This window comes from Papilio machaon, chromosome 16 (assembly GCF_912999745.1).
Source record: "Papilio machaon chromosome 16, ilPapMach1.1, whole genome shotgun sequence".
Classification (NCBI taxonomy): domain Eukaryota; kingdom Metazoa; phylum Arthropoda; class Insecta; order Lepidoptera; family Papilionidae; genus Papilio; species Papilio machaon.
Window position 1 is genome coordinate 8,033,733 of NC_060001.1, and position 23,899 is coordinate 8,057,631.

At 38.0% G+C, this 23,899-nt stretch overlaps 1 non-coding gene across 1 annotated transcript; it reads right to left on the bottom strand.

Annotated features, from left to right (window-relative positions):
* Window positions 1–19,961: 19,961 nt before the first annotated feature.
* On the bottom strand, window positions 19,962–20,033 carry Trnaw-cca. Its single transcript has one exon. It is a non-coding gene; the product is annotated as a tRNA-Trp (tRNA).
* Window positions 20,034–23,899: the final 3,866 nt, after the last annotated feature.

Here is a 23,899-nt window from a genome sequence, read left to right on the forward strand (position 1 = left end):
TTGATGGCTTTCTTATTCTAAACAAGTGGAGGTGTGCGGGGGGCGAGGGGGGGCGAGGGGTGTGTAGCGGGGAGAGGGCGATACCCCGGCAGGCAGGCGGCTGATAATGGCTTAATCAAATCCACCATCAGCCGACAATACAACGAAACGGAAATGCAAATTAGAAAGTCGCCGTCAACTAACATAATACTACATTACCACTTCATTTGTGTCGAGAAGCTGTTGTATGTATCTGAGTTACGTTCACTTGATAAGCTATTATTGCTGCTTTTTAGATTAAATTTACATGATCTGTCCGTTACCTACAGACACGGTGTTATCTTACAACTTTATTCCAAAGTACATATAATACGCATCTACAAGTGGTTTTTAAACATTTTACTGTCGGCTCTTAACTCCTGGGTGGCTTATATTATTTGCTCATATATACGAGTAATACAAGATAGGAGCATCGCTTACAACAGTAGCAGTATCATTTCTTCTGCTGCGCTCATATTTTTAGCTTATTTCCTTCTTTTTTGAATAAAAAAGATTTTGGTCGACTTCTGTGATATTTATTATAGTGAATACTGCGTTGACTTATAAATACAATACAGTCAGTCTATCTTGCCTTGCTTCCTGTGGAATCTAGTCACAATTTGTTACTTTAATTAATTGAGTAACAGAGACACAGTGGTGGTGCAGCGAGCATGTTGGTGCTGACGGCAATAAATCAGCCGCAGCACGAGCCGCCAGCCGCCTGATTAATTCCCGCAGGTCACGGACACCGCAACAGAACGTGATCCTGCCCAAAATACTCATTTATATTGCAACTTGTTTTGTTTCAATTGGTTCAACTACGAAAGAACTCCTATTTGGCAAAATGGAATACAAAAATCTCAATTTTCATTGTAAGTCCCTTTTCGTTATCTATTAGAAGACAAGATAGTCTTGTCTAGTCTTAGCGAAGCTCACTTCTGTGCTTTTTGAATACAAAGATATTTTTAATTTTGTAGACTAATAAATTATCAGCTATCGCTTTCGATTTTTTTACCAAAATAAGTGAGAGTGGTTCCTAAATTATTATTTAATCCGACATTACGCACGTTATCGTAATGTATTAATCTTTATCTAACAAGTAAATTTTACCATAATGTTCTGGTAACATCAAAGCGGCACACAAAAGCATTCATCGTTCGGGGGTTCAGATAGCCGGTGCAGTATATCATAGCGGCCTATCGGAACTGCCCGCGACGCTCGTTATACATTAAAAAAACACTCGCAGGGGTCAACTAAATACCTTCCTTCCAGCCCAGACGGTCGTTACCACCTTCCAACGATCACGGAATAATAAAACCAAAGTTCAGCTAAGTACTATAAGATAAGGACGACTTTAGCATGAAACAAAAATTCTGACCGCATGATGTAAGGTTGCCTTAACGCAGTGGGTATGTCTGCTAAATTAATAATGGTACCAAGTGATCCCTGGGGAGCTCGGGGCTTTGTTCTGGCCGCTCGCTGTTTTGTTTAATTAATTTAGCGAATAGGTGTATTTCTTAAATGTATGCTTAACGTGATCACAACGTGTGTCCCGAAGCTGTAATGTATCGGTGAGGGAACACGGATAACGCCACTGCGTACGAGCACAGGTGGGCACAGTTAATCGAAAAGTTAACTTCGTTAATCGTTAATTCGTTAATTAAAAAATTAACTTCGTTAATCGTTAAAGCGTTAAAATCTCAGAAATTTAACGCAAGTTAAAGTTAATCGTTAACAGTTAACCATACCTACTACATAATACAATTATACATACTAATTTCACACTTATTGTGGCGACACTTGTTTAAAATTACACATTAGTATTAGAGACAAGTATGAATGCATTATAATATATTTCATTACGAGTGCGGAAAGCCTGTTATTGCAAAGAGTTCCGACAAATGTCTACCCGAGCCGAGGCGCAGCCGAAGGTGAGGGTTGACAGTTGGAACAAGTTGTAATGATAGTTTCGCACATGTACTAAACAACTATTTTTGATACAGTTGCGAAAAAATGAAGCAATTTAATAGAATAATAAAAACACAATAAACTCAACTAACTAAAATGTTTGGAAAATGGCGCCAACCGTAAAAGAATACCAACAGAGATTTTTTTTTGTTCACCCATTCTGGGTAGACAAAGGGAACTATGCCCAAACAACCAAGTCTTCAGTAGATTATTTTTATTCGTATGAAATGAAAATGAAATTTAATGAGATGAAATAAAATGAAAACTAACCTAATTCATTGAATCAAATCATTAAATCTGATATTGTAACAAATTAGGAGCTTCTTTTTAGAAATATTTGCATGAATCGTAAAAACTTCAATGATTTTTTTTGTAAAAAAATCGTGGTTGGTTTTTCTTTTTAACAGACATTATTTTGACAGTTGGGAAAGAGAACGCAGGAGTTTGGAAAAGCTAAAAAAAAGTACGAGTAAAAAAGTGTTTTAATACAGTTGCTCAAAAAGTGGCGTATTGCAGGGACGAAGAGCGTTCTGAATGTGGGCTATTACATACTCGTGCTTTTATATACTCGTAATGAAATATGCTATTTCGAACCTTCTATTGATTTTGTCCTGTTGGTCACGTCTTTCCCGGACGCTCTGATGCATCACACTTGCACGCAAACTTCACATATATAAATTATCAACTCGTTCGTTCACCATTCGAATCGCCGACAGTCGCCCAACATAGCTGAACATACGAGCGTGGCGTGGCGTGTAATTTAAACAAAATGACAGCACGTCTCCAATTTTCTAATTTAACGATTAACGGACTTTTATTAACGGAAGTTGAGTTTAACGGAAGTTAACAAAAGCGTTAACACTTTTTGAAGTTAACTTAAAAGTTAATCCGTTAAGCAAAAAGTTAACTTCGTTAATTAACGATTAACGGATTAACGAGTTAATGCCCAGCTCTGCGTACGAGACCTAAAACTTTCTCTTGCCAGGACGCACTACAAAGATGCATAAAAATATATGTTTGAAATTGAATATTGTAGTCAATAAAAAAGATACAAATGTCAAATTTTCGGATCTATTTAGATGGCTTGGATAATATAAAACAATGCTGAGATTAAATATCTATGTGTAACCTTTTTAAAACGAGATAAAAAAGCTTGATCTATCGTTGTCACTCTTTCCATACGTGAATTCCCGAAGCCGAGTCGGCTTGCATTTCACAGTCAAGAGACAGGTTCTCTCCGGCACCGGGCATTCCGGACTTCTGCGTCCCGACTCAAACAACAATATGTAACAAGTGCTTTTCCCATCCCAATGTAATCTTAACTTTATTACTTAAGGAGAAAGATACGCATCGTATAAAAAGCGGTCCACGCTTTGTCCCTTGCGTATCCATAACGGGTTTCAGTTTTTAATGATATAAAACGTGACAAGAGCACAACGATCACTCAATAAAATGAGTTTTATTTCAATCTGACAACAGATCAATGTTCCGTAGCTTTTTGTTTCGTGCTCACTCGCTTTCCTTTAAGGTGCACGGAGTCGAAAGCTCGAGCGAATTCTGCGGACGTTTGCCAGAGGAAAGTGTATCTTATGTAACACGCCTTTGATTCACTTTGAGCTACGTCTGGATGTTGATAGGTTATTATACAAATAATAGAGTTTATCTGTCGCACGTCAATTAGCGTTACTGTGGAACCGGTTTGAGCAACAATACCGCGCGCAGTGTGTACGAACGGGACCTCTCAACAAGTCTCATTTTGTCCGGCGTTTCACAATTGCAAAATAAAACACCACGTCATCGTACAACCTCAATAATATCTGCCTTCATTAAATTAATTTTCTGTATATTTTTATGGCTTTAAACTAACCTCACCTATAAATTTATCATAAGATTTTATGGGCATTTTAGTAAAGATGAATCACAATGCCTTTAAGACAGTATTTCATTCAGTTTGAACGATTAATATTGATAACTACCAGATGTTATTATCTTTTTATTGCCTTTTTGTACTTACAAGTGAAATCACGGATAATAAAATCGCCAATCAACTACTTCACAGTAAATAATAAAGTCTGTTATTGAATTTTTAATGGGTCGGTCGAATAACAGAATTTCGATGGATTCCACTTTGATTACCTCTATTATTTCTTCAAAAACGGTTAAAATAAAAGTTTGTAGTTAATTTAATTGTAATGTAGGTTATTTAATGTCACCAATTATATTTTAAATAACAGTGATTACACGGACTTCCGCGTGTTTTCTGAGAAAATATATCATTAGGGCGCGGCACCTCGAGGACGGAATACTATTGAATTGAAGATCCGGATATCTGTTTAACAGATTGCAACTCTGGGCCCCTCTTTAAAACCTGGCTTTGGAAAGACATCGCCGAACCCCGCGGCACTTAATCCCTCAATATCGAGTCTTTATCTATACTATGAGATAGAGCCAGTGATGTGCCATTGCCACTACCACTGCCACTCTATCTGATCTACTTAGTAAGATTTTCTGAAAAAATATAAAAATATTATTAAAAGAGCATAATAATTAAATTCGATGTTTACGAGATATATATCAGTATAAAATTATCTTCGGTTTGATAACGAAATTAATTTTTTAAATTTATATAATTATAATATTGTGTATAATTAGGGAACAAGTCAGATGTGTAAATAATAAATATTACTACGCAACAATAAATACTCTGTTTACAAAAAGATTATTGATAATTTAGGACAAGGCAATTTAAACAACATAACATTAAATCCACATTTCAATGACAAGCACTAATAGTGTTGTAAAATGATAATCAGTGTTAGGTCACATCACTACAGCCGAGGCGCTGTCACATTGGTAGCAGGGTCACGTGCTGCGCCATCTTGCCAGTCCTTTGTTTTGACCTGGCCTCGCGTCACTTGCCCGCCATCTTGGAGATAAATTGGGGGAAATTATTGGAATCGCATTAAAATCCTATCAAATTTAAATATAAAAGAAACCACTTTCAGATGATTGAAGATACTATTGTCTACAAACTGATAACCGCTCTGTTTAATGGAAATGTTGTCAATGATATTATATAGAAGTTTTACGAAATGATGTCGCCGAGAGGTACGTTTTAAAAGCAAATGAAAAGTAATACTGAAGGGGAGATATAGAGGCAACAAGCAAAAGGCGTTGTCGAGTCAGCTCGCGGCGGCGGAGTGCTGCCGGGCGGAGGCAGTCACCAGTCAGCAGATGTAATAAATTCGCTTTTTAGATAAAACTGTTTCCGTCAAGAAGTATATTCTATATGACTTTAGTGATTTATTTTTGTGTTGAATTAATGAAATGCTACTTAAATTCACTTTTAAAGATGGCGGTGAAGTCAAATTTTTCTTATTTTGCGTGATATAATGTAATTTTTTAATGGACCACATTGTTAAAAAAGCGGTCAAGTTATCACCAAACTTGGCAAAGTGATGTGGTAAAAAATGCCACAAAGGGCTAATTAACAAAAATATCTTGTCTCGAATCTGTTTGCGGAACTCCAAGGCTGCACAAATTGGCGGCGGCCGAACTTTGTACAAGTTAACCGCTGGCCCACCTGCAGACTTAATGAACACTCTTTCCTGCTATACCTTTGTTACAAAGCTTCAAGTACTAAATTCATATATCGAGAGAATAATTAACTTTCCACTTATTCCTTAATCAAATGTGTTATTAATAGGATAATGTTGAATTAGCACTTGATATCGAACGTAGTTGTGAGGTCAAGTGTACATAGCAAAGAAGCTCTGAATACAACTCCTTACAGCTAGACAACATACTTTATTAAATTGTGTCTTACTTTTGAGACCGTATATTGTGCAATGCCGTCGTCATAGCAACGCTTTGGGTCGACGCAACGCCGGCACTTGGCAACCGTATCACGTGTGCTCTCAACGCGGAAATGTCATTCTACACCCGCACACGAGAATATTAATAATCTCAAATGAGTTTTAAATTCACATTATTTTATTGCTTCACAAAAACATCATTCAACATTCCAACTGGACCCTTTAAAAGTTCCAACTCATATAAGCACGTCTACTGGAAAGGTAAATTGTGTATAATCAAGCGTTGACTGGTGTGTTACTGGTCAACAATAGATTACTCTTACATTCTCTTAATAAGACCTCAAAATATATCTTAGAAATACAAAATTTTTAGCAATTCTAGTAGTTGTTAAAATTACATTCCGTGCCGACAGACTGACAGACTGACGGACGAAAGGGGGTCGGAAATTAACATTAAGATAAATGAGTCTTGACGCAAAAACACTCCGTCAAATTAGCGTATTGCTTTTCACGTTAAAAGAACTCGAAATCTTAGAATTTTCTCAACTATCCTATAACCTACCTAACCTACCAAACCTATTAACCAAATAACCTATCTACATACATATCCGTGTAGTAAAATGTCCGCGAAAACATTAGTGTCCTGTCACGCAGACAACAAAAGGGAAGACATGCAAAAGAACGTCGACAGATTCACATTGTTAGCACGCTCGCCGTAAATTATATCCAACATTTCCATAAAATTTCATTATTATCGCTTTCATGTTACCTAGCGGACAAAACGTAACAAGTTTTCAACAGATTTCTTCAATATTACACGCACTAACGTTGAAAAGGTTATAAAATTATTAACCCATTACCAGAGGCCAATCGGGACCTCGTAAAATATTTTACGAGCCTGTTCTGTGCGCCCCCGCACCCCCCTGCCCCCACGGACCTACGGCGCTGTCTGTACGTCACTCGGCCACAATAACACTATCTTACTAATATTATAAATGCGATAGTTTAGATGGATGTATGTATGTTTGAAGGTATCTCCGGAGCGGCTCAACGGTTCTTGATGTAATTTGGCACAGATGTAGAACATAGTCTGGAAGAACACGTAGGCTACATGTCAAGTTTTTTTAATTCCGCGCGGGCAGAGTCGTGGGTAAACGCTAGTTACTCATAAAGATAGATGAATTTTAAATACTGCTTTAGTATAATGCTCCGACTTCACTTACTAAAAGTAATACAAGTGTAAAAATGTATCAATAATACACATTTGCAAGTGTCACTACATTAACAGTTGTTTGTAATTGATCTTTCAACTACGAGTACAACCTCCAACTAAATCCTATCCTATGTAAATCTAAAATGTCTAAAAAATTGTTCCTTGAAAACTGTTTTGTATCATAAATATAATCTTGTGTAAATGTCTGTTATCTTCATATTTAAATTACAAAGTTAAAACCTGTAAAAGAACTCCCTTCAATACTATTTCTTTAAATATTGTAACATGACTATCGATTTTATAATTTGAATTTAAATTTAACATTTATTTAATATTTTGGATATTCAATTTAGAATTAACATAGAAAGAGGCATAAAACCAAAAGACATATTTAATTATCATAATTAAATAATTTATATTAAAAATTTATGTTAAATACCACAATGGATGAGGTGTTTGTTGTTCGGCTCTCATTCTGAAGGTTTCAAATAAATTAAAGTGTAAAGGGCGTTTAATCTAGAGTATAACTCCAAAATTACGAGACCAGGAGACAATGTTTTGTGGTTTTTGTATTCGAGGTCCCATGAATCCCATGTTCCTATTAATTTGTTATATCCCCTGTCGCCCGGTGCATTACGGTATCAGTTACAACACTCCCCCCCCCTCCACCCCCCTCCTAATGCGTCCTGCTCGTTAGTATGTATTTATCTAATAGAAATAAATGTTTCTAATAAAAATGTAACTGTTTTATTTAAAACAACTCACGTATAGATAACTGACAATTGTGTGTCTAACTTACTTAAGGTAAGGAAACATTTTAAATTTCAATTTATTCCTCTCAATTTAAGAGTAGACATAAGGTTTTAAAACATCATGATTCAGAGATAAATTTCACGTTATCAGCAGTCGTTACATTCCAGTGATGACCTCGCCACACGACGCGGTTCACTCATGCAAATACTTATATAATTATTCTAAATTAACTTAATGTATGGGACTTCTTAGAGGGAATTCGGTCGCCCGTGTGTGGCAGCCTTTACCGCCGGCCTCCAAATTTTACGGCCGATTTAAAAAGCCATATGCATTAGTAAACGGTCGTATCTTTTATAGAGCCTCGGACGTAAACTTTCATGTATCGAGCTTTGGTTAATTATAATAATAAATAATAAAGTTCCTCACAACCTCTGCTCGTTGTCTCGCTTTCTGTCTTTGAAAACGTGTAACGAAATGTAATGTGAGTATCGACTGTTAGAATCCTAATAGTATTTTGAAAAGTAAGATTTAAATAACTAATTTGCTGTTTCTTATTTCCTTGCTGAATATATTTACATTTTAAATAACACTATAAAGTTCTAATATTTAATAGTATTTGTCAAAATGGAACCCGAGAACAGTAGATAAATATAAAATTAAGCGCAAGTCGCGGGCTCATTATGCAGATGTGTCCGATATGTTGACCATTATGCTAACTAAGTGTGGAGACAACTTACATATTTTATTGAGTTAACGTTAAGATGCGTGCGTGAGAATGTTTTGTGTGCGCAGACAACACTCAAGCGGCCGGCGGTTGTCGTGACAGCGCAAGGGCCTCGATAATGCTCAACACCTTTACGTAATTAAAATATATACCTCCTATCTATTGCTCGGTCTCAAGTGGTGAATGGGGGAGATGTAGCTCTAAGGAATAAAATGTACCTTTCAGCATGCTCTGATTGAAGACATGAGGTTGATTAATTTTGTAATTTTGTATGAATATTTACAACACGGATATCAACTTTCACTTTGTGCATAGTAGGAGTAGGTATACGAGACAATGTCTTGGTCAGTGTCACCAATATAACAAAATTAAAGAAAGAAAAAAACGCTTTTCTACTTATGTCTAGTTTGCTTTTTAGTCTTACTTATATTATAAATGGGAATGTTTAGATGGATGGATGTTTGTTTGAAGGTATCTGCGGGACGGCTCAACGGATCTTGATGGAATTTGGTATAGATATAGAACATAGCCTGGAAGAACGTATAGGCTAATTATTACGTTTTTTTTAATTCCGCGCGGGCGGAGTCTCGGGTGACAGCTATTCTTTTGTAATAAAAGATTGATTTACTGCTGAGAAATAAGCGGTGGCACATTGAAATCCTTATTGAATTATATCCTTTAATTAACACCTACAAATTTTTCTTTTTTCATCTTGAATATGTAGGTTTTTTACGTGAAATGTTGAGAAATAACAAAAGGACGTTTACAAATGAACTGCACAACGTGTCTAGGAGCTAAGTGCGTGTCGGAGGCGAGTCGTGTCGTGTGTGGCCATTGACTTATTCTCATTTATATTTAAATTAAAATCGTGCAATTAACTAATGACCATCGGTATCTATACAAGAATTTTACGAGCTAGTAATTAATGAGAAATTAATGATAATCATTAAACTCATTTAGTTAAGGCAATAAATTGGCAAAGGCTGGTTTTGGCCGACCGCATGTTTTCAAACACTGATATAATAGCATCCGTGTGAATATTTTAGGGAACGAGTCACCTCCACTTATCTTTATCGTATTACAAAATTGTAACATGATTTTTCTGCCATTTACGTTTATAGTTTAACAGAAAATTTACATCACTCAATAATTTACATAATAAAATAAGCGTAACCCAGGTAATAAAGAAGAAAGATTTTTCATCCTTCTGCTACAATTTTTACCTGAACTTTTAAGTCCTAAGCATAACATTTTTGGTGTGTCTTATCTCTAATTTCGTTTTACTTTAATTATTTTAATGACATCAACATAACTTGTTCGTAAAACGTCCAAATACATAAATTCAGTATAAAATTGGAGCGAGCAACACATTCGTAGATATACAGTAAGAGACAAGCAACAGTGTTGCAGAAGGGCAGGGGGACATACAGACACGTAGATTGTGTTAAGCGCGATGGTGTCCACGCACTTGGACATGTCCCGTACGGATGCAAATAATACATTTATTGACCTCCAGCACGCACTCTCTTCAGACGACAACATGAATTACTTCGAACTTGATCGCTCATCTTCTTTGTGATGGTGGTAACCCAGAATTAAAACTACTAGGGTATATTTGTGGTTAAATAAAAATTCAATTTAAACAACATTATTACAAAAATTGCGAAAAAGATACAATTTTAGAAAAATAATATGAGGTTTATATTAGTTTTATTATTATTTAATAATCTTATCCAGTAGCATATTGGCAATTAAAGTGAGTTTTAAAAGACTTGAACTGTATTCATACTTTTCTTATAGTAAATGTGGTTATTTCAAAATATTTATTCAACATTGACTTCACGTCTTTCATTCCCATGTAAATGGTGTTCCTAGTGAGGTGAGTTTATGTGATATGATATGATCGAGGCGATTGGAGATATTCCGCTCCGCGTCGCGTCGGTCGGAGGCATTTCTCACGATGACGCGCTCCGATACACCGCGCATTTGTTAGACCCGCTCTGTGCCCGGGGCCCGGGGCCCGGGGCTTGCGGGAACTGTTACAATTGATGCAAAAGTTTGGTAGAATCACATATTTCACATGTAAAAGGAAATTATGAAAGATTTATTCGAATTTAAACAATACTATTGATATGTAAATTAAAATGATTTGGTTAGAAAGCAATCAATTGATGAATTTATTGATTTATTTTATTACCATAACAATACAGTGATGGCTAAATGTTACGTCGATGACGAAAATGAAAAAATATTATAAGTTTTAATAGTTCAATATTTTCACAAATATTTGACTTACAAAATAGTACAATGTCCTATCAATTAAACATTTGTCAAATGATTAATCTCTAATCAACGCATCACTTAGTGTCGGATTTCCCTTGGTCGGTAATTTTTTTATGACACGCATATGCTTAATGTTACACGCACGAACACATCACATTACTTATTATAACTGAGACACACTCACACACACACAAACGGGGATGTATGATCGTCTTCATCTGATAGATCGTGTACACCTTGTCAAATATATAATTGTCCGCACCGATGCTCGCTTCGCCCGGCCGCCGCGCCGCCGGGACCCTTTTGAGGCTGGGATGGCGTAACTGACAAGGTCCCTAATGTCCGTGACAGATAAAGGATTATATCAAAAAGGCCCAAGGAATGTGTCACTTTGATTCTTTGAATCTCGACTCTCGCTCGTTACCAAATGTCATTAAGGATTTCATTCACAGACTGTCTCAATGTTAATGGTTAACACCATTTCATTTGGTAGTTATTAATGAGCATTTAAAGTGTTTACTAAATAAGATATAGGTAAATTGTATAGAATAGCTAGAATTTCTTATATAAAAGCACAGTACATTTTACTCCATGTATGTAGATAATAAAGGTGTAGTTAAGTAGGAGCAAGGTAAGTTGATCCTCTGGACTCTGGTTCGGGGACTCTTGTGCACCCGAGTGTAAGTGAGGGACACCAAGCGACGAGGTCGTGAATGTAGTTGTTCCAGGTTGTTAGACATTTATAATACAACTTGTTTCGTTGTATGTGAGAAGGTTTTATTTGCGACCACATATCTAACTACTCTAAAGCGACGTCAGTACCTAGCTGTATGACCTTTATCGTACGGATATTTTGAGTTTTTCTTTTAAATAAACACAGTATTAACATCAAACAAGTTTATGCACTACAAGTTAAAAATTAACTTAAACATTTTTGAATTGATAAAAATGTTTTTCAATGACAAAAGTGAGAACAAGATAAATGTATGTAAAGTGTGTAATAATAAATATGAATTTAAAAGAAAAAACAGAGAATATATTTAATTTATTTATTAATGTTCAATAATACAACGTACGTCTTATGTGATATAATATGTAGAACCTTGGCAAGGTTCATTGCGTAATTTGCGTACCGGAGCTGCTGCGACGTGCTGGCAGCCGACACGCTACATCTCCATACTAACATATAATGATAGTGACGTAGTGGGTATCGTGCATGTATGTATTGTGTATGACAACCGCACAGCGCCGCTCGGCTCGGCTCGGCTCGGCGCCGCGTACCGAGGCATTCCTATCCTACCGCACCAACAGGTGTCGAATTACCATGCCGCTGCTGTGCAGGTGAACAGAATAAGAATTAAATAAAGCACATTTTGTTGAACTGGCGAAGACTTCCGATGCAATAAAAAAAATCTTAAGAGAAATTTATGCTCGTAAAAGTGACTTAAACTTGATTCTGGTCATTGAAAAATGTACAACTTGGAGCAACGCAACTAAAAAACAACTAAGAATTAATACAGATTTTATTTTTGTTTCGTCTCTACAGTAGCATTAGCCACTTGTGTGGTCAAAACAAACTAATTCAGTGACAAATTTTTAGAAAAATTATAATACATAGCTGAGCAATGTTGCCTTGCCAAGATTATCTCGACGATGTTGTAAAATAAGCATCACATTAATTATACATTAAGCGAATAAAGCTGCCACATCGCGGTGTTTATGTGAAGCTGCTTTGGTATTCATGCCTCGAGCATAAAAGTATAGATACGCGTTTTGATTTTATGGCGAACTTTATCATGATGTTAATAACGAGCTCCGAGCGCGCACTCACGCACTCATCGCCAGATGGCGCTCACCGCTAATTGATGAATATATTAATTAAATCAACATCTCATAGCAATAAACATAATAGTGTCGGTTTGTGAATACCTGCCACGAAATCTAAGCAGTTGTAAGAGAATTTATGTCTCGCAAGTTGCCGAGGAAATATACCGTGCGATCGATGTTGACATTTTACGGTACTAATTGGAATTTCTTGTTCGATTTCAAAACCTTACAGAGCAGAGAGATCGCCAAATAATGAATTTGTAACCATAGATAATATTAACCCTTGTTAAAGTGCGAGTGAAAGCGTAATTTGATTAAAGGCACAGAGAAAAATATAATGTTTATAAAATCCGAAATAACAAGCAGGAAACCCTACAGTACACGCGTAAACAGAAAATTCCGAAACTACTGACCTTTCAAATTTATTGCCACATCGAATAAACAAGAATCTCAACAGAACGCAAGCAGAAACCTTAAGGAATAAAAACGTCACACTTGTCGTTTATGACGTCAGTACATGCTCAGTAGCCTGCGGGAGTGGCACCCTCGCGTCGGTCCGCGTCCGCAGCGGCGATATGGCACACTAAATCTGCCTGCGCACACCATAAAGTCCCCATAAGACATAAAGAAAGCGCCGTAAAGGACGCCCGCTCCGGGAGCGCCGCCCGGACTTGAAACACCGTTACGAGCTCAGCGTGTGTCACCGCCTCCCGGCCCCGCACCCCGCACCCCGCAACCCGCACCTCGTAATAACATGAACTTTCTCATATTTCATTACGAAGAGTGCAAATGAGGTACATCGCATAGTAATCTATTTGTTATTCTTAAATTGGAGGTATGTTTACCTTATGTCCTAATTCCCCGCAGCATGGCAGAGAGACACAGTACGCCGCCACCCCGCTCTCGTTCCCTCAGTCTCTCAATAATATTAAAAATAAATGTAAATAAATAAAGCCAATAAGAAATAAAAATGTAATAATATTGAAAGATGTGATGCTCATCCGGACGCCGCCGACGCCGCCGCCGCCGCCACACTCTCTGCAGCTTATCTGGCAATTAATTGCTTGCGAATATATTGTAGCTGATTAATGCCGCACCGGCCGAGATATATTCTTAGACCCAATTCCCACTAATAGCGCGGCTCGATTCGCAATACCCAATTATGTTATTAGACGAGAGAAATTCCGAACTGAGATAAAAGCAATACGAACGCTCTGCACGCGGTGCAGGGCTTGAGGTACGGTGAGGGAGGGGCGGGGCGGGCACGCGAGGGCATTCCGGTTACAGGGAACTGACTGGTCAGGTGCGCAAACTATGCGTATCCTATACCCACGGACTTATAGGCAAGATAACACAGCAAGACACAACGTAACGCAGCAGTTGTCGTAGAAATGTCGCAGCTCGACATCAGCAGTACCGATACAATTTAAAAATCAAAATTAAAAACTTTCACACGCCGCCGAGACATTGGTGAGTTTGATTAAAAGATAAAACAAATTAAAACATAAAATTAATTGCTCCCTTAAGTAAGACATTCCGAGTGCGCCGCAGAGGGCAACGCCGTCGCAGAGATAAACTATCAGCGCCAGATAACTTGTAACTATATAATGTGAAGAGATTTACCACAAATATTAACACGAGGATATTAAGAGCTTTACAAAAAGATGGGACGGGGATCGTAAAGATTTACATCTCTTTCAAAAGTTTGATAACGACGTACAAAATTCACCAGTGATGATCAAACGAGAAAACTTGGACATCTTCAGACGCACACAACTCGAAAAAGTTTCTTAAAAAGGTATATCAATAAAATACTTCAGCTATCGAAGAAAGATTAAATCTATTGCCTAAGATCTAACAAAACTAAATCCAGTCTCCAAGGGCGGCAATAATGCTGAGAAATTTACAACAGTGAGCAAAAGGTTCAAAAAAGATATTATTTTTTTAAGAACTTCTATATACAGTGAGGGAGAACTTGGTGAAATCTGCCATCAAATAATAAAGCACTAAAATCTAGATTATGCATAATGTATGAGCCTAAAGACAAGGTTGCTGATCCACCTGCTGCTACCCGCTACTATTTTTCTTTTTAATAGTTTGTAATCAGCTTGTAATGGTGTATGAGATTGAATTTACGAGAGTTTGTATCTGATGTCATAAAATTCAATGTTGACGCTATTGCTACATAAACCTTCGATGAATCATAATTAAAATCACCTACACTCATTACACTTCTATATTTTTCACGATTTCTTATTGTCTCTGCCGTTATTACATTACCTTTTCTTCCAAAATGATCGATTAACCGATCGATTCCAATTCGTTATTAATTCCTAAGCTGTGAAAGTTAAATTTACTGAGAATAAGAGATTATTTTGGGAGATAATACAGGTCCACACCATATATTTAGTGTGTCGGAGCGGTTTGCATGCGTGGAGCGTCGTGACCGGCCAGCCCCGGCTGACGGCTGTATCAATTACTGGCAATTACGTCGGAGTGCGAGGCCCCTGCCTCCGCCAGCCGTCCGGTGCCCACCGCCTGGTGACCGCCGCCGCCCGGTGACCGCCGCAAACCCGCATCGCACAACTTCCCAGAACCGCACTCATCTTAACTGCATGTCTATCATATTTATGTAATGGTCGACCTCAAAAGTTATGACGTTTGTAGCAGTGCTGTAGTGGCGCTGGCGGCACTGATTGAATCTAAATTTACTGTTTTACTTCATGTTATTATTTCTTCCACTACTCTAAATTAATCAAAATCAAGTTGTGATGGAATACTGATGATATATGGTATTGTATCTATTTGCCACAATATAAACTTACAAAAAGAACACTTTATATAAATTATTACAGTAATTGGACTAAGTATATTGCCTTTCCTGAGCATATATATTGATCATTCAACGTCTAATTGAACGTAAACGGTTTATCAGTGAGTTAAGCAGCTTTCAACGGCGATGGCAACAAAAACTGGGCTTGAATCGAGAGAGGACGTGTTATGATAACTGAGCCGGCTGCTGCGCTCGAGCGCGGGACGCGGGGCGTGGCGTGGCAGCCGTAGTCCGATGATATACTTATTTCAATTATTAATTAAATGAAATCAAACTTAGATTAATCATAAATACCACTCTAAAGCAATATAAAACTGCTAGTATACATAGTATACTCATCGTGGATTTCTGAGACCTAAATCCCCATTATAAATATCCGTGTCTGTTTTGTCACAGATAATGTCAGGGCATGCTGATATGTTTTATACAGAGATATTTGTCTCAGAAACCAACCATGGCCGAAATGAGAAAATACTAGTAGTATTAATACATTAAACAGTACACAGGAACCAGGACTGGACGATGGCCAACTTTCTTGGTTTCATTATTATATGAAATATATAATAGTTACATAACTTTTTTCTTTTTATTATGAAAATTAATAACATTAGTTTTTATAAAGTTCTGTTGACAGGTAGCGTGTTTATGTGTTTACTGCAGCCACTTTAACCTGAACCAATTCCACAAACACTACATATATAAAACCATGTGACTTTATCCACATTAAGAGAGTTAGCAGAAGAATATAAAATACTTTACCTTGTCCGAACGTGGGTGACGAAGTGAGACAACAAGTTTGTTTAGTTGATGTTTGTGGCGTGATTGCAGTCGAGCTAGCATAGCCGATGGTGCGATGTTTGACGCGCACCATACGAGGCTGTACAACAGCGCCGCGCAGCGCTAATGGGGTGGGCAGGCGGTCTCCCCGCTCACAACTCACCTGTATACGTCATTTTTTGCTCGTTACTGCGACATGCGCGTGCGCGCTGCGCGGAATAACAAATGGTCACGCACAAACATTACGTTTGTTGATATTATATTTAATATGTAATCAAAACAAGTTGAAAGTTGTTGAACGACATAATATGAATGTTACAATAATTGTCTTTCGCTTCAATTATGATTTGATGACGTAAATAACAAGGCCTTGGAGTGCCTCGGTTCTGTTCGAAACATAATTTTAGATGAAAGAGTCTCTTGACCGCTACAATGAATGACAGATCCATGTCCACGAATTGTGTTATTTACCTTTTTAAACATTGTAAACACACATAGTTACATTAAACCTTAATATCTAAGTAAATGTACTTTTAATTTATTTTAAGAAATTGCGAAATATAACTAATAAGTGTGTGCTAATTAATCTCTACTTGCTGAAATAAATTCATAATTGCAACTTAAGTTCATTCAACTGCAGTCGAAGTACCTATAAAGAAAGTTGATGACTGGAAAGTTTAATAGCTTAAGAAAGACAAGTGGCCGCGCCCGGCGTCTCACGACACCTGTCGTTATCAATAAAAACTTCAAAGTGTCTCTGCAGTGGCGCCCTCCCACACTAAACATAAAACTTGTGACAAGCTCATGGAATGTGTTCGCAGCGGGATGGCCGCGGCCCGCGCCTTCACCCGCCCCGCGGCGGGACTGCTGCAGCTTTGTTGACAGCGTCCATTTGTCTTTTTATTAAACAATTAATTAAAGGGACATCGATCTTTAATCTACCTTTATCGATTTCTAAGAAAAATTCAGTTGTGCCAGTTTTTAATTATTTTCTTTGGAAACCCGAGCTCTATGTAGGTTTTAGATTTAAATATTTGCAAATAAACTTAAGATTTTAGCAAAGATCCCGGCCCGACATAATTCCCACGTCGCTGTGGAGCAGCAGCGTATGGTTACTATAATTATTGCAAAATAACCGCGTGACCAGAGCAGGAAGCGAAAACTAAACTACAACTACAGCGCCCTGCTGTGATAAACTCGGCGCCGTCTACAGAACATGTCGTTGTTTGAGCAAATTTGGTACTTAACATAATTGACATAAGGTTTACTAAAGCTTTAAGGAAATTAAAGCTTTACTCCGAAGCGAATGTTGCACGTGATCACTAATTGCAGAGCAGTGGAGTTCAGTGTGGCATGCCGCTGCTGTATTGTTGTCTGTTACCGCCGCGTCGCGCCGCCACAGCCGGCCCTGGCTGAACCACTGCCACTCGCCAACACCGACACCACACGCACTAATAATAATTGTCTTCACGCATTGCTTTAACATGCATGTTAGGCGCTCTAAAACATCTCTATGATACGTAGTAAACCTATTTCAATAACTCATTTTATTAGAATTTTCAACAAAAAGTCGTATTAGTCATTAATTTTTTGTACATTAAAAACACAAACAATTATACCCTATTAACATAACAACGGGCAAATCTTATCTCACACTGGAACCCATAGTAGTAGGTAATCCAGCGCTAATTTTGATCGCTAGACTGGAATAATATAAACCGGTCGTTCATTGATTTAATATGAATCTTATCGAATCATATCCAAAACAATCATTAAAAACTAGCACAACATTTCTTCGAAAAACATCATCCTGCACTTCAGGTATAAAAGCACGATTACACATAATATGTACTGCAATTAACTAACTCATTGCGGCCACCGCGAGGCCGGGGCATGGGGGCGGGGGGCGGGGGGGGGGCGGACGGCGCGGGGCGAGTTTTTGCCGCAAAACGGGCCCCGGCCCCTGCCCGAGCTGGACTTATACAATTCGTCGGAATCAGATAATTGTCCGAGGCAAGGTTACCTGTTGCTCCGCGGACGCGCCTATTTCGGAGTACATCTACAATGCAGATTTGCACGCGAGCCATCGCTCGTTCTCTGCCGCTCGTATAAGGACAGACATGTACAAAAAGTGCAACGGTTGAAGTACAATGTGTTAAATTCGATGTGGCGACGACAATAAACAATTAAACATTATTTTATTACGCCTCAAATCAAAAAACTTTGGTCACTGTTTGTACACTGAAAGTGGTCGTTTCGCCAATCAATATGTTCGTAATTCGTAATATACTCGTACATACGTCAACCGGAAATCAAAATTAAAATTATGGTAATATTAACTTTATTGTTAAAAGTTCTCAGACCGCAGCTATTGAATCTGATCATCAATAAAGAGCGGGTCTGCGCGGCCGCAACTTGCGAGAGGCACGGGGCGTGGGGCGTGGGGCGCGGGGATGGGGGGCGCGGGGCTGGGGGGCTTGGCTCATTTCACGCTCCACCGGCACTCAAATCTCTACAAAATATAGGTACCTACTTGTGAGATAGTTTGATTTTTTGTTTTTGTATATTGTTCAGATCAGTTCAGTTGTGTGTATGACTGTATGTCATCAAACATCATAAAGTCTACAATAACAATATATTTACACGTCATATTAGTATCAAGGTGGATCAATGATTTGTAGAAGTAAATATAAAATGCCATTATGATATCTCTAAGGACAAAACTTATGTATATATAGAAACTACCTCACCAGCCTTAGACGCCGGGCACCGGGCACCGGGCACCAGGCATCGGGCAACAATCTCAGTCCAGTGTGAAAACGCTAGTCACTTCGGCCTGGTCCACTGTCATAGAACCATGTTACATTTAGAATGGTACACGTAACGATAACTATTGTAGCGAGTGAGGAGCCAAGAAGTATCTTGTATGTAAACATAGGAGCGGAAAGCGACTACAGCCAGCTGCGCCTCGAGTGAGGCTCGAGTGAGGTTCGAGTGGCTGTGTAATGTAATGGTGGTCGAGGGTTCACCGTCACTCCTTAACGGCGCGTCCCCACTCACACCGCCTAAGGTTATTTATTTCCCTGTTATTACAGTTGTACCAAATGAAATCGTAGATCGCGTCATTTAAATTTCGAAAGCAAAGGTAGCTATTGATGTTTAATGTCTATCGAGTGTAAGAATCAGTAAAGAGACATCAAAATCCGTGATCCACGTACATCTCGGTACGTGTCCGCTATTCTAATTACTTTTGGCGTAATTTGCTATTCGCTTAACGATCAAGTTAAATTTATTTCGCATAAAAACTGTTCCTACTTTACTAAGTAGAAGGCCGAATACAAGGCCATTGTATTTTATTATTATCTTTTAGACGTCATCTGATATTTTATTGATGGGCTTTAATAATACAATAAGTAAAACATTTTTATATCTTAAAAAGTTAGAGTAAAGAGTAGGGTGAGTTAGTTAAATAAATATTGTTTACTTCATTTGTGATGATAACTTATTCAATATAATAGTAGTAAAGTGAAATACGATGCCTCTACATAAAAACTTACAAACGTGATAAAAACATTATCTTCCTGTACAAATTCGTTTTTGGTAAAATTTTTGAAGTAAACCTGGAGAAAATAAGAAAAAAATAAAAATAAGAAATGTACAAAGGTATATTGCCGCATTTCGATCATTGCGCGACCACTAGTTTACAAAAGTGATTAAAATTGAATTCAAGAAAAATAAACAGAAAAAGTTTGACCCCGACGTGATTTGAACACGCAACCTTCTGATCTGGAGTCAGACGCGCTACCGTTGCGCCACGGAGTCGACGAAGAGTTAACCGAAATACTTGACTGATTCATGTGTGATTAGGTATATAAGTTTATTCCAAATTGCAATTAACATTTTAGCAAATAAACAAGCTAAATAGCTTATTTATATTTGTCAACGTTAAATGTTTAATTTGTATCGGCTCTCTCTAACGCAGAAATAGTAGGTATGTATTTTAAAAGTTACTGCGGGCAGCATATTCTGCTTAAAACTAGTAAATTAATAAAGGGAGAGCGTTAGCGGCATTTCAAATTAAAAGTTAAAAATCTCACAGAGTAGAGGACATCAATAAAACTTTGTCCATTTATATGTTCACGGAAAAATAGCGCTTCCATTAAGGTATTTTTCACAAAAGTTAAAGGCCCCTCGCTACTCTGCTCTACCCCTAATCCCAGTTTAAAAGAAATCTCGTTTATCCAGAACCTCCCGCCCCCCGCGCCCCCCGCGCCCCCCGCGCCATCCGCGTAGACCCCGCGCCATCACTCATGCCTAACTCGCTCGCTCTCAGTTCAATTCCGTGTTAAAGAGCTTACGTCAGCACTTTCTTGTAAAATATTCGACAGTTCAGATTTATAGGAACTTTTTCTTAGCATAATACACTCATCAATCTGAATCTGATATTTAAAACGGTGATTTAATGTTGTACTTATAGTAATTACGTCTCACAAAAAACTAGTATCTGGTTAAAACAAGATTTATAAAAACTTTCGTGGATATTCGATGAGTGATTCATTACGTCTCGCTTCGTCATAACGAAAATATTTATATCTTGTCTAGTCCATCACCTCCGCATACTAACACTACCGGCGGGAGCGCTAACTCAATTGGTTTCTATTCGTATCTCTTTGTAACATATGCATTTAATTTACAGTTTTAAATAACTTAAACATATATACGCTACGAGCAACCTTATACAGTCGCCTACAGTACAAGAGAAGCCAAAGCCAACAAAACCAGCAATAAAAAAGCTTATTTTTTCAAATAAAGAGGAGTCACTTCTCTTGAATAAAGCCCATTTTATAGCGCGGTAATGGACTCCTCACATTGTTCGCCGCACACCACAAATTTACGACTATCAGACCCAACTCACACCAACCATAATACGTTAGCCTATTTAAAATACCAGTAGATCTGAAAATTCAAGTATGGATTTATTAGTGTACTTGTATTACAATACGATCTGTATACGACTGTGTATTATTGTGTTTATTTACTATTTGTCGCCCGCGACTCTGTCCGCGCGGAATTAAAAAAAAACTTGATAAGTAGCCTTTGTGTTCTTCCAGACTATGCTCTACATCTACGCCAAATTTCATCGAGATCCGTTAGGCCGTTCTGGAGATATCTTCAAACAAACATCCATCCATCTAAACATTCGCATTTATAATATTAGTATGATTAGTAAGATTATTAATGGCAAGTTTGTGATTCAGTCGAATTTTTGTCGTAGTAAAGAGCGAGAAAACAACCAACCACCCAAGAATCGAGTCAACAACTATAAGTGGTTCGTGTGAGTGCGAATTTAGCTCGAGATTCGGGAATCTGATATTAAAGAATCAAACTGCTAGAATACATTTATTTGAATAATGTCATCCCTCGGAAAAGATGATTACGTTGCGACGAGGGATATTGAACCTTAATTGAAAGGTTTTAATAGCTAAAATACTTTAACGATTATCGTAAGACATTGGGAGCTTATGTCGTATGTAAGTGGTACGGGAAGAGAGGGCGCGAGTAATGTGTGTATTCAAAGACTATGATCTAAAACGTTTTATGAATCTTTTAAATCCACGAAATGAAGCGCCTGTTGAACAGAACTATATTATATTAGTATTATAACGAAATCTAAATAAAATCTAGCTTCTTCCAGCTAGATGTTTCAACATGTCGCACGAAATGTTTCGCAATTCAATGCATATGTTTAGAGGCCGTGGCTCAGTTAACACGTTCACTTTACTTGGGTACCTAAATATTGGTTTATATTTAATAGTCATATGCTTTATTAAAGTGTGCACTATGATGTCACTCGTACACACACTCAGCTGTAGCGACGGAGTATGGATTGAAGATATGTTTTATGACCCAACAAACAACAAACTCCAACAAGCTATGTAATCTAATCTTACTTATATTATAAATGCGAATGATTGGATGGATGGATGTTTGTTTAAAGGTATCAACCGGAGCGGCTCAACGGATGTTGATGAAACTCGGCACAAATGTAGAACATAGTCTTTAAGAACACATAGGCTGCTTATCAAGTACGGCGGAGTCGCTGTCGATAGCTAGTAATTTATATTTAGAAAAATGATTCATCTATTATTGTTGCAAAAGTTAGATCTTTGTTAGTCCGTTGATTTTCATTTCAATTGTAACCTACCTCGTAAACCACAATGTATCAAACCAATAAGAACAGTGTAATCGCCAGTAACCAATATAGCACCTGACCGCCGCCGCCCAGCTCATCTCCGCTGCCTCCATCTACGGTCTGGAGCTCTGCGTCTTTGCGGCGAGCGCACAATAAATATGTTTTCAATTACTCGTCTGACCGCAGTGAAACAGAACCAGGAGCTTTATTTCTCGAGACAGGTCCGAGTGTGAGAGCTGCGTGCGGTGTAAACGACGGGTCACGGGCTCACGGGGACGGCGCACCTGTCGGCAAATAGTACGGTACGGTGCGGTTCAGTGGTCACACAATTTGATTTCCGATGTAATGTGCAGCGCAACTCCTAAACCAATTTAGCTATTGATTATAAGCATCACCAGCCACGCCATAACCACTTATTACAAGATTTGATGTTGTTCTAATTGAGGCGGCCGCACAATGACCACAACATTATAGAAAATTCACTTCTCCGCCACGATATTTGGTACGAATTTCTCAAATTACATAGAATATTTATGAACACTGTTCTAATAATATCAGATATCTATCAGACTTTTCAATCCTTTAACATATATTATATTAAGGATAATAGTTTTTAATTTACAATGCTATGGCAATATTATAATTTATGATGCCTGTATGTTTTACAATTTCTTACTTACAGCTCCCTAAGCCAATGATAACCATGAGAGGGAATTGTTATTGGTTATAAAAAATACGATATACATTATGTGCCTAATATTTGTCCTTCGTACTTGTACTGCAGCCTAGGCAGCCGGTACTGTGGTATGACGTATGGCGGCTGCACGCAGCAAGCTCCACGACACAGACTGCAGGAGACAACTCTGCGGTGCTGTGCTGACACGTCAGATGTCACGACACGTGTTTTTATGGCCGATATAGTTCCATCGCCAGTCGGGCGACGGTACCTGGCCTGAGCGCGGCTCTGTCGGCGAAATTACTTTTCAAAACCATATGTGAAGCTTATAAATATGTTTTATAGAATTGTGTGCTAGCGAACCGACCGCTGTCTGGTGAGAATCTTCTATAAGTATCGCCACTATGTAAGATATAAAAGTTCTTTCGGAAATAAATATCTACAAGGGTTTTAGCTATGGTTTAAAAGCTAAAAGGCTTTAAGGCTATGTTCATACCTCATCAAACAAACTATGTCGAAAGACTGTTGTTTGTTGGCTGCCTAATCGAAAGTCAATATCGCTAAAAATTAGATGACGATACTCATGTTGTGTCGCTGCTGACAATGTCATCTGCATGTCGACTGCACGGTCGCATGAAGCAGGGATACTGCGCCATAGCTCGCACGAAGCGAGAGCGGGTACGGACGGTTTTGTGTTCGTGGTTTCTTGGATCGCCACGAATTGTTGTTTTATTTCTTTATCCGTATAATTATTAATTATGTCGCGTCGCCGTCGCATCTTTTTCGTATATAAACTGGTTTGACTAAATTAGGTGGTTC